Here is a 10223-nt window from a genome sequence, read left to right on the forward strand (position 1 = left end):
CCTCCAAGCAGCAACTCAGGAATCCAGGTACTTCTATGGTGTGGATCCACCATCTTGGAGTTCTTTACTTTAACCATGGGCATGAGAAATGGGGGAAAGAGTAGAAAAGGCATTCTGGCTCTTAAATGCCTTGTTCTGGAACTGAACCAAGTCACTTCTGCTTACATTCCATTGACCAGACCATAATCAAGTAGTTCTACCTAACTAGAGGAGAGACCAGGAAATACTCCTCCTGTGTGCCCAGAAAGCAGAGGAGAATTGAACATTGGAGAACACTAGAAGCAGCTCCCAGAGATGGGAATAGTAGACAGTACATGTTTTGTATCAGTGTCTTTACTTAGCAAAGTCAACTGGTGGCATTCTAGATTGAAGTCCAAAATATTGTTATTATTCTTTTATTTTACTAGAATACAAATCTAAAGCTCTCCACTGTATCCCAACCTACATGGCAAAGGTAGAAAACAAATGTTCAGATTAATCATTTTTAAAATAACTAGACTTTAGCAAATTAGGAGGCAAATAATTTGACTGAAGCATAGCAAAAAAAAAAAAAAAAGAAAAAAAGCTTCTTTCTTACCCACAAATGAATTATATAACAATATTATTAAAAGGACAGATTGGTACCAATTTCTACTAATATTTGTTTCCTTTTTTTTAACATCTTTATTGGAGTATAATTGCTTTACAATGGTGTGTTAGTTTCTGCTGTATAACAAAGTGAAACACCTATACATATACATATATCCCCATATCTCCTCCCTCTTGTGTCTCCCTCCCACCCTCCTTATCCCACCCCTCTAGGAGGACACAAATCACTGAGTTGATCTCCTGTGCTATGCAGCTGCTTCCCACTAGCTATCTATTTTACATTTGGTTGTGTATATATGTCCATGCCACTCTCTCACTTTGTCCCAGCTTACCATTCCCCCTCCCCGTGTCCTCAAGTCCATTCTCTATGCCTGTGTCTTTATTCCTGTCCTGCCCCTAGGTTCTACAGAACCGTTTTTTTTTTTTAGATTCCATATATATGTGTTAGCATACGGTACTTGTTTTTCTCCTTTTGACTTACTTCACTCTGTATGACAGTCTCTAGGTCCATCCACCTCACTACAAATAACTCAGTTTCATTTCTTTTTATGGCTGAGTAATATTCCATTGTATATATGTGCCACATCTTCTTTATCCATTCATCTGTTGACGGACACTTAGGTTGCTTCCATGTCCTGGCTATGGTAAATAGAGCTGCAGTGAACATTGTGGTACATGACTCTTCTTCAATTATGGTTTTCTCAGGGTATATGCCCAGTAGTACGATTGCTGGGTCATATGGTAGCTCTATTTTCAGTTTTTTAAGGAACCTCCATATTGTTCTCCATAGTGGTTGTATCCATTTACATTCCCACCAACAGTGCAAGAGGGTTCCCTTTTCTCCATACCCTCTCCAGCATTTATTGTTTCTAGATTTTTTGATGATGGCCATTCTGACCGGTGTGAGGTGATACCTCACTGTGGTTTTGATTTGCATTTCTCTAATGATTAGTGATGTTGAGTGCCCTTTCATGTGTTTGTTGGCAATCTGTATATCTTCTTTGGAGAAATGTCTATTTAGGTCTTCTGCCCATTTTTGGATTGGGTAGTTTGTTTTTTTGATACTGAGCTGCATGAGCTGCTTATATATTTTGGAGATTAATCCTTTGTCAGTTGCTTCATTTGCAAATATTTTCTCCCATTCTGAGGGTTGTCTTTTCATCTTGTATATGTTTTCCTTTGCTGTGCAAAAGTTTTTAAGTTTCATTAGATCCCATTTGTTTATTTTTGTTTTCCTTTCCATTTCTATAGGAGGTGGGTCAAAAAGAATCTTGCTGTGATTTATGTCATACAGTGTTCTGCCTATGTTTTCCTCTAAAAGTTTTATAGTGTCTGGCCTTACATTTAGGTCTTTAATCCATTTTGAGTTTATTTTTGTGTATGGTGTTAGGGAGTGTTCTCATTTCATTCTTTTACATGTAGCTATCCAGTTTTCCCAACACCACTTATTGAAGAGGCTGCCTTTTCTCCATTGTATACTCTTGCCTCCTTTATCAAAGATAAGGTGACCATATGTGCATGGGTTTATCTCTGGGCTTTCTATCCCGTTCCATTGATCTATATTTCTGTTTTTATGCCAATACCATACTGTCTTGATTATTATAGATTTGTAGTATAGTCTGAAGTCCGGGAGCCTGATTCCTCCAGCTCCATTTTTCGTTCTCAAGATTACTTTGGCTATTCGGGGTCTTTTGTGTTTCCATACAAACTGTGAAATTTTTTGTTCTACTTCTGTGAAAAATGCCATTGGTACTTTGATAGGGATTGCATTGAATCTGTAGATTGCTTTGGGGAGTATAGTCATTTTGACAATGTTGATTCTTCCAATCCAAGAACATGGTATATCTCTCCATCTGTTTGTATCATCTTTAATTTCTTTCATCATTGTCTTATAGTTTTCTGCATACAGGTCTCTTGTCTCCTTAGGTAGGTTTATTCCTAGGTATTTTATTCTTTTTGTTGCAGTGGTAAATGGGAGTGTTTCCTTTATTTCTCTGTCAGATTTTTCATCATTAGTGTATAGGAATGCAAGAGATTTCTGTGCATTAATTTTGTATTTCTGCTACGTTACCAAATTCACTGATTAGCTCTACTAGTTTTCTGGTAACATCTTTAGGATTCTCTGTGTATAGTATCATGTCATCTGCAAACAGTGACAGCTTTACTTCTTCTTTTCCAATTTGGATTCCTTTTATTTCTTTTTCTTCTCTGATTGCTGTGGCTAAAACTTCCAAAGCTACGTGGAATAATAGTGGTGAGAGTGGACAACTTGTCTTGTTCCTGTTTCAATTTTTCACCATTGAGAACGATGTTGGCTGTGAGTTTGTCATATATGGCCTTTATTATGTTGAGGTAACTTCCCTCTATGCCTACTTTCTGGAGGGTTTTTATCATAAATGGGTGTTGAATTTTGTTGGAAGCTTTTTCTGCATCTATTGAGATGATCATATGGTTTTTCTCCTTCAATTTGTTAACATGGTTTATCACATTGATTGATTTGCATATTAATATTGGCTTCTTATCACACTTTCTGTACAACAGATTTCCAAATGTATCATAGACCCCATGTAAAGAATAGTAGGCAGTAATAAAAATAGTGGTTCAAATTATTAATAGCTTAGTACGACTAATAAGTAAATTTCTGGATCTCCTGTTTAAAATAAAATACATCCATTAGGACTTTCAAAGCAAGAATAAAAAATCTATATTTTTAAAACCTATATATTTAACTTACAGAATTAAAAGAATGGGTGTAATCATTTTCTTCGAAGAGATAATTCAGTCTTCCTTTTTAAAATATCTTAAGTAAATTGCATCATTGGCACACTAAATTCAAGGTGATGCGAGGAAAACAAAATGTCCATAACCTGAAAGCAAAACAAACAAAAATTTAAATGCCTAATATTGCAACGGCATTTTGAAAGCATTTTTTTTGGAGAGCAAGTCTTTGCTTTTGGATTAACCACTAATTACTGAATTTTAGTAATGATTTCTGGAGCAAATTTTAAAATATTTGATGCGATTATTGAGAAAAAAAGGGGAGGGGGAAGCATCATGGTTCCTTGCTTCCTGGATATAAACACCAATTGATGTTTCCCAGTTCTGATGGGTGTGGAATTGCCCTCTGAGCATCTACCACTTAAGTTCGGTACAAAAGTAGGCCAAGATGTAAATTACTGAATATTTTAAATAATCTTTCAGAGAAAGTGTTTGTTAAACTCAGAAACTCTGAGGGCTGAACACTTTGACAGTAATCTGCAAATCCACTAAACCCATCTGGTTTTGATTCCCTCATTCATTTGAGTCTACACTACAGTTTGAGATGATGTCATTTGTACCCAGAGTGATTTTTAAAACAATTGTCCTTAAGGGTTGATTCATTAAAATTCAGCAAACGTTACATACTGATGAAGTAAAATCACTAGAAAGGTTTGTATAACTTCTAAGGCAATGAATTTTGAACACATCTACTCTTGGGAGAAAATCTCCAATTCCATGTTTACACACACAGATTTTTAATTTTTAATTTTTATTTTTTTATTTTTTTTCAATTTAAAAAAAATTTTTTAGTAAAGTTACAGAGTTGGACAACAATTACCAGTATCTAATATAGAACATTTCATCACTACAGTTTTGATTCTCTTAATTTCTTTGTGTAGATTTGTGTTACCACCTGGTTTCACTTTTTTTTTATTAGTTTCTGCTTTATAACAAAGTGAATCAGTCATACATATACATCTGTTCCACCATCCCTTCCCTCTTGCATCTCCCTCCCTCCCACCCTCCCTATCCCACCCCTCCAGGCGGTCACAAAGCACCGAGCCGATCTCCCTGTGCTATGCGGCTGCTTCCCACTATCTATCTACCTTATGTTTGGTACTGTATAAATGTCCATGCCTCTCTTTCGCTTTGTCACAGCTTACCCTTCCCCCTCCCCATATCCTCAAGTCCATTCTCAAGTAGGTCTGTGTCTTTATTCCTGTTTTACCCCTAGGTTCTTCATGACATTTTTTTTTCTTCAATTCCATATATATGTGTTAGCATACGGTATTTGTCTTTCTCTTTCTGACTTACCTCACTCTGTATGACAGACTCTAGGTCTATCCACCTCATTACAAATAGCTCAGTTTCGTTTCTTTTTATGGCTGAGTAATATTCCATTGTATATATGTGCCACATCTTCTTTATCCATTCATCCGATGATGGACACTTAGGTTGTTTCCAGCTCCGGGCTATTGTGAATAGAGCTGCAATGAACATTTTGGTACATGTCTGTTTTTGAATTATAGTTTTCTCAGGGTATATGCCTAGTAGTGGTATTGCTGGGTCATATGGTAGTTCTATTTTTAGTTTTATAAGGAACCTCCATACTGTTCTCCATAGTGGCTGTACCAATTCAAATAGCCCAATAAATAAAGACCCCACCTGAAACTCTTCTTAATTGCTCAGCTCCTTTTAAATCCTGCTTTGACGTTCCATAAGTTAGATACTATAGGACAATTTTGAAAAGGCACTGATAAGAGCCTCTAAGCTCCAGATTTCAATTTCCCAACCAACTATTTGGAACATGGGTCTCTCATCAGCACCTCATATTCAAGCCAACCGAAACTGAACTCATAGGGCTTCCCTGGTGGCGCAGTGGTTGAGAGTCCGCCTGCCGATGCAGGGGAAACAGGTTCGTGCCCCGGTCCGGGAGGATCCCACGTGTCGTGGAGCGGCTGGGCCCGTGAGCCATGGCCGCTGAGCCTGCGCGTTTGGAGCCTGTGCTCTGCAACAGGAAAGGCCACAACAGTGAGAGGCCCACGTACAGAAAAAAAAAAAAACAAAAAAAAAACTTGAACTCATCTTCTCCACAAAACCCACTCTGCCCAATTGTATCACTCAAGCCACCCAAGCTCAAAACTTTTAAGTCATTTTTGACACTTTTTTCTCTTCTCCCACCACATCTAAATAGTTGCCAATTCCTATTGATTGTTTCTTTGAAGTAGCTCTTGAGATCTACCTCTTTCTTTGGGGTCACTGTCATTACGCCAATTCAAGTATTTATTACCTCAAACCTAAGATTACCAAAAGAACTACCTTACTATCATCACCTTCTCACCTATCTACTGACTTTGTTCTCATCTATCACTCACCTATTTAAAAACGTTTCTTGGCTTCTCATTCCCAAACTCAACCTAGCCTCAAGATTCTCCATGATCTGATGCTAGCATCCTTCTACAGTTGTTTCCACCCTTCCTCTTCGAACACCCTCAGGTAACCTCCAGCCAAAGTACCTTTCTTATTTCCCAAAAAGAGCCTCCAAGGTCCTTCCTCCTCAGCTTTGCTCATGCCAATCCTGACCATTTGGAGCACTCTTTCTTCTCCTTCATCTCCTCTCCTCCCTCTGCTATCAGTTATGAAATTTTGCTCCTTAAAGATTCAACTCAGTGATGTTTCTGCACTGGGAACCACTGCAGGTTTTAACCTACTCAGTTTTAAATCTCCAATTCCTGGGCCTCCCTGGTGGCGCAGTGGTTGAGAGTCCGCCTGCCGATGCAGGGGATACGGGTTCGTGCCCCGGTCTGGGAGGATCCCATATGCCGCGGAGCGGCTGGGCCCGTGAGCCATGGCCGCTGGGCCTGCGCATCCGGAGCCTGTGCTCTGCAACGGGAGAGGCCACAACAGTGAGAGGCCCGCATACCGCAAAAAAAAAAAAAAAAAAAAAAAAAATCTCCAATTCCTATTCGTCTTCCTATCCTCCGCAACCCTTCCCCCAGTATGGAGGAACTCGCTTCCTTGATAAGCAAATGCCCACTTAGCCTTCAAGTCCTACCTCAAATGTCACCTTCTCCTAGATGCCTTTCTTGACTCCCCAAAGTGTTTCTTCCTGCACAATTTTCATGTCTCACTTGTGACTCTGATTCCCTACATTATCATTTTTTGCTTACATAGGTTTTATCCTACAGGAATGTAAGGACAACCATGTCTTATTCATTCTTTTTGATCTTTATGTGTTTCAAGCTTACCACAGGGCTTGCGTGACATGTAATACCCAGAAGCTGTAGTAGGTTTAGCTGTATTAGGACAGATTGCTGCAAGCTGGCCTATTAACCTGGTTTGACTGCTAGTAGTCTAATAGTCAGATAGGGTCCACCTGGAATCATAGTAAAAACCTGGCAACAATGGAAAGGTCCAAATCTGAGGATGGGTAAACAGACTATGTCATAACTACATGATACATCGAATACAGCCTTTTAAAATTACATTTATGAAAGTCTGAAATAACACAGAAAATTCTAATGTTGTGTTGGTCAGTAAGAAAATCTTTACTGTTAACCCAAAGTTTAAAATGTAGAATACAAATACATATATTATGCCGAAAACTTATGTCAAACAAACATATGAGCTATTCTCAAGGAAAAAAATAAAATATCTCAAAATACAAATAACTGTGTATAAGTAGCACATAGTGTTTTTCCCCTCCTTCTACTCTTCCTTTTATCCATGCCTTCTATAATGAATACATATTTCTTTTTAATCTAAAAAGACAGTATATTCTTAAAGACTTTATAAACTATCATTTCTAATACTTCATAGTTTTTAGTTTAAATTTTTGTACTTCGGTTTAACTTTTATATTTCAGTTTTTGGTATAAAAGTTTTCCCTAAATTATTCCCTCCACCTCTCCCCTCAGGATCATATCAAAGATGTCTGAACGTAGCAAGCTGAGTCAGCCATATTCGAAATGGTTCATAGCTGCTCTGTCAGAGGAAGGATGTTTGTCAAAGGGTGTGGAAGGAGCCAGGAACCTCTGCTGTTAGTATCCTTCTGCTTCCACAGGACGAGCCAAGATTTATTACCTCAAACCTAAGATTACCAAAAGAACTACCTTACTATCACCACATATCTTAAAGCAACATTCTTTGTTTTTTAACATTTTTGGCCAAAAAAAAAAAAAATCTCAGATTCTTCCTCTTTCTCTCTGTTATTCTGTCCCTCCTTTTTCTTACTCTCTTTTCAAAAATAAACCTCAAAGCACCTAGAGTTTTTTCCGAGTTCAGCACAAGGTATAAATGGCCGTTTTTCATTTTTTCCAGACTAAAGAGAAAGTCTTCACTCTCTGAGTTCCCAATTTTTCTTTTGGGTACATCTTCCTATTTGAGATACCTGTTGGAGAGCATATCAAACCAATCCTCAAGGCATTCTCCTCCCTGGAGTTCATACTATAGAACTTGAATTCTATGATTATAAAATTATTTTTCTTAGGGAAATGAATATCTTTGTTTCTGCCTTTCTATGTTTTTATTACTATTATTATTACCACATGTATTAATTGTTTGGGGTTAAATCACATGCTGCTATTCAAGCACAAAGATGATACAGACTTACTGCTGAAATTACTTTTCTAACAGAGTCAATCTTTCAGAATTGTGCTTATGACATGCTTTCTTCCCTGTCTTCTCTTTCTTATTAAAAATAAAACTCCAAACATGAATTTATAAGTCCCTAATGATTTGACCAGCAAACCAACAGATCGTGTTGACAAACAGATTCACTAAGTCAATGAAATCCACAAGAATTAACTTTTAATTGATGGTCTTGGTTGTAAGTTGATAGACTAAACTATGAGAAGGAAAAATATTTTATTGCTAGGGGCATAGTCAGACACTGCAAATCTACTTGTCTCTGAACCAAGTAAGCATTGCTACAAAGACACCCTCACTCTTTAAATCTTCTAGAAAAGGTAGAGTCAGGAAAATGTTTTCTACTCCGGCAAAGTAGTTGATTGGCTCAGGAAAAGACTGGTTAGCATAGCATCAGGATTCAGGGGAAAATTCCAATCACTGGTCAAGAATGAACAACATATTTTCCTGAACATTTTGCTGAAATTATTAAAGAAGAAGGTTGCTGTTCAAAACAGGTATTTATCTGCTAGAAGACAGGGAGCAAGGGGTCAGTGAGGATGAAGAGATAGCATCATGGAACCAGCCCTTACCTAACATCTGCCTTTAAGGACTTTTGAGGCTTTCATGTACACTGAATTCTTTTTAATAATTTCCCAGATAAGTGACCCTATTTTAACACTGTTCATAATTGGAGCAACAAAGAGTGCTGTGTGGAGTCTGAATTTCAATACCTGTAATTACTACTCTCAATAATTGTTTTCTTTGAAATAGAAGTTTTGCCCCAAGACTACTTAGGGATAGAGACAAAATGCAAGTCTTTGAAAAAGCTTGTTTATCAGCCTAATTCTCATTTGCCCAGGGAAGAACAGCAAAGGGAAATGGGGAGAGGGGTGGAAACTGTATAGGATCTCACAGATTTCGTGGTAGGTCCAAGGGACTTCTCAGGACACATGAGCAGACAGAAAGAGGTGTTTCTCACTACATTCCAAGGTGAATGCCATCCATTTATAGTCCAAGGTGAGGCTGCTCCATTTGGAGGTGGCCAATTCAAGTTTCTCTTCATACTAACACACCAAAGGCTAATAGAGGCTAAAGCATTGGTCCCAGTGGCAGCCTCGCCGACACTGGATCTGTCCCCTCCTCATCAGCAGTTGAGGCTTCCTTGCATAGCCTCTGGGACCCCTTTCTTGGTGGGTAGTTCTTACCTAATACCACAGATACTTCTTTTCCTGTGCACATGCTATATCTCCAACCAGCAGTAAACAAACCTAGTTCACTGAAGAGGCAGTTTATTGTTGTATTTACAAATATGGACTCTGAAACCAGACTCCCTGGGTTCAAATTCTGACTCTACTTCTTACTGAGTGACATGGAGAAGGTGGCTTAGCCACTCTGTGCCTTAGTTTTCTTATCTATGAAACAAAGATAATAATAATAACATCCTCAGAGGACTGTTGTAAGGATGCAAAGTGAATGAACGTAAAGTGTTTATGTATTTAAGTGTTTGCGATTGATATTTCCCAATACCTTCTCTGACGTCATTTGGAGAAGTACACAAAAGTAAACATGTATATATTGTTAAAAATAAGTCAGCAGGCCCAAAATGGAGTCACTTAGGCTAAGCCCCACATCACCAAACGGAGACTTAACTACAGTTTCAGTTCCCCCAGAAACAGAATCTTAAACCAGTCAATTGGGAATCATTTGATAAGCATTAGTTTGTTGAAATATGCCTGATAAACCCCTGCCATCACCTAAAAGGGAAGTAATCTTGCAGTAACTGATCCGATTTTTTGCCTAGTACAACTTCCTTGCTTCTGCTCCCCCTGCTTATGAAATTTCTTGCCTTGTACAGCCCTTCAGAGCTCATTCCATCTGCTAGATCAGATGCTGCCTGATTCATTAATCATTGTATAGAGACAATAAGATCTTTAAAATTGGGATTCCCTGGTGGCACAGTGGTTGAGAGTCCACCTGCCGATGCAGGGGACATGGGTTCATGCCCCGGTCCGGGAAGATCCCACATGCTGCGGAGTGGCTGGGCCCGTGAGCCATGGCTGCTGAGCCTGCACGTCCAGAGCCTGTGCTCCACAATGGGAGAGGCCGCAACAGTGAGAGGCCCACATACCACACACACACAAAAAAAATTTATTCAGCTGAATTTTTCTTTTTAACAATATTTATATATTCTAATATAAATAATTTTATTCTTTATGACTTTCACATACAATAAGCCGCTTCTTAAAC

This window comes from Mesoplodon mirus (genome assembly GCF_964341445.2).
Source record: "Mesoplodon mirus genome assembly, chromosome: 1".
NCBI classification, from domain to species: Eukaryota; Metazoa; Chordata; class Mammalia; order Artiodactyla; family Ziphiidae; genus Mesoplodon; species Mesoplodon mirus.